This window comes from Anomalospiza imberbis, unplaced genomic scaffold (assembly GCF_031753505.1).
Source record: "Anomalospiza imberbis isolate Cuckoo-Finch-1a 21T00152 unplaced genomic scaffold, ASM3175350v1 scaffold_1312, whole genome shotgun sequence".
Taxonomy (NCBI): domain Eukaryota; kingdom Metazoa; phylum Chordata; class Aves; order Passeriformes; family Viduidae; genus Anomalospiza; species Anomalospiza imberbis.
In genome coordinates, this window is record NW_027099710.1 from 7501 (window position 1) to 10000 (window position 2500).

General features: G+C 80.6%; 1 non-coding gene across 1 annotated transcript; it reads left to right on the forward strand.

Moving 5' to 3' along the window:
• The first annotated feature begins 2047 nt into the window (after window positions 1–2047).
• Window positions 2048–2200, forward strand: LOC137466050 (5.8S ribosomal RNA). The gene has a single exon (XR_010994965.1). It is a non-coding gene; the product is annotated as a 5.8S ribosomal RNA (ribosomal RNA).
• The last annotated feature ends 300 nt before the right edge of the window (window positions 2201–2500 follow it).

Genomic DNA, 2500 nt, shown 5'->3' on the forward strand with positions numbered 1-2500 from the left:
GCTCCCGTGGCGCGCAGGAGAGGAGAAAACCGCGAGGGCCGGGCCTCCGGGTGTTCCGGGCCGCGCTTCAGGGTTGCGCGCGCGCGCGGCCGCGTGCCGCGACCCGCCGCCGGGAGGCGGCGGTGGCGGCGGTGGCGGCGGCGGCGGGGGCCTTCCCGTCGTCGTCGTCGTCGTCGTCATTGCCGCGGCCTCTCGGCGGGGTCGGCGAGGCGCTCGGCGGCCGGGCCGCCTCCCCGCGTCGGCGGGGGCGGCCCGAGCTGCGGCGGTCCTCTCGGGCGCAGCGCCGGGCTACTGAGGGAAACCCCGGGCCCCGAGGAGGACGCCGCGGTGGTGGCGGCAGATGTCGGGCGCGCCCCCGCCGGTGGACGCTCCCCCGAGGGCGGCAGCGGGGGAGGCACCCCGGCGGGGCCATGCAGGTCGTTTCCCTCGCCCCAGGGCCAGGTACCTAGCGCTCCGCGCCTCGGCGGTCCCAGGCTTCCCCCTCGGCGTCGTCAAACGCCGCGGGAAGGACCGAAAAAGGGGCCGCCGAGCCGGGCGGCGGTTTAAAGACTCGGGCGGCTCGGCGCGCCCCGCCGCGGCGGCGGCGGCGGCGGCGGCGGCGGCGGCGGGTGGCGGGCGGTGGCGTTGCGGCTCCATTGAGGGGTGGGGAGCTACTCCCGCCGATCCCCTGCGGTGGTGTCCGCGGCCACCGGTCGCGCCCGCCGTCGCGGCGGTCGTCCCCGCCGCGCGCGCGCGTGCGGGGGTAGTCGCGCCGCGCCGGGGAGGGGCGCCCTGCCCCCCCCTCTTCGCGGCCCGGCCTCGGCGGAGAGGCCGCGGCGCGCGCGGTCGGCCGCGGGGCCGACCCGCTGGGCTCGAAACGGGCGGCGCCGGCAGAGGGCGCGCGCTCTCTGCCCTTCCTCAGCCGCGGGGCGGCGGCCGCCGGGGCCCGCCGCGCGCTCTCTCTTCTGGGCCGCCGCGGCCGTCCCGCGCGGGCGGCGCCGCGCCTGGCGCGGCCGTGCCTCTCTCCCCTCGGCGGCCTTCGTCTCGAACGCACCGGCGGCGCCGGCCGCCGGCCGGCCGTCCGCCCGCCCGCCCGGGGCGAGCGCTCGGCGGTCCCTCCGCGGTCGGAGGCCGGCGAGCGCGGGCGGCCCCGCGCCGAGCGGCGGCGGCGCCGCTCGGCCGGTGTTCCCGCCGCCCGCGGGCACGGGACCCTCCCCGTGGCCCTTCGCGACCGCGCGCGGTCCGAGGGCAGGGGTGGCGGGCGGCCGCGGGGGCGCTTCCGCGCCCGCTCTCCAGGTGGCGAACGAGGAGAGCGGGCGTCGCCCCCTGGCTCAGCGCCGCACCGCCTTCCGCCGGGCGCGTGCTCGCGGAAGGGGGCCCCCGACGGTGCGGGTGGACGGCGGTTCCCGGGAAGTGCGGCCCGCCGCGGCGGCGGGTCCGCCCTCGGGCAGCCCTCGGGCGCTCGCCTTCCCCCGGCGGGCAGCGGTCCGGCGGGGGGGGGCGCGGCGCCCGGCGGCGGGGCGGCGGTCGTCGCGTGGCGTCTCGAGCGCAGCAAGGCCCCTGGGGAGAGAGAGTCGGCCGCGCGCGTGGGCGCGGCGGCGCTCCGCGAGAGCCGGCGCGGCGGCGGTTCCAGGGGGGAGGCAAGCGCGCGCGCGGGGTCCGAGGGCCGCGCGCCGGCGCGTGGCGCCGCGCCGGCGAGGCCGGGTGGGCCACCGCGCTCCCGCGGCGCGCGCCGCGCGGCCCTCCGCGCGGAGGGCCGGGCCGAGCCCGGGCGCCTGGGCCGCCTCCGAAGGACGGCACACGTAGGCGGCGCCTCCCCTCGCCGGGCGGGGGGAGGCGGTCGGGGGCGCGGGTCCCCCCGCCTCTCGGCCGGCCTTGGGAGCGTTCCGTGGGGTTCCTCCCGTGTTCTTCTCGCACGCGCCCCCTCCGGGGTTTTCCGCGTTGCTCGTACGGTCGGAGCCAGGCCCCGCGCGGGGCCTCGGCGCCAGAGAAAAAAAAGGGGGGCCGCTCCGGGCGAGAGCGGCTCCCGGCCCCCCCGCGCGCGCGGGGTCGGTGCCGAAAGCCAGACAACTCTTAGCGGTGGATCACTCGGCTCGTGCGTCGATGAAGAACGCAGCTAGCTGCGAGAATTAATGTGAATTGCAGGACACATTGATCATCGACACTTCGAACGCACTTGCGGCCCCGGGTTCCTCCCGGGGCTACGCCTGTCTGAGCGTCGCTTGACGATCAATCGCCGCCCGGGGGCCGCCCCGGCGGCGCGGCTGGGGTCGCTTCGCAGGCCCGTCGGCCGCGGCAGCGGTTGCCGCGCGAGGGCCTTCGTCCCCCTAAATGCAGACTCGGGGAGCGCTCCGTAGCTCCCCGCTCCCGGAGCGAGCCGCTGGGGCGGAGCTCGTCCTCGCCGGGGCCGCACCGCCTGGCGGTGGCGGCGGCCGGGGAGTCGGAGCGAGCGAGACGGCGCCGAAGGCGCCCCGCCGAGGGCCGAGGGACGAGGGCGAGAGGGGAGGCGAGGCGCGGGCCT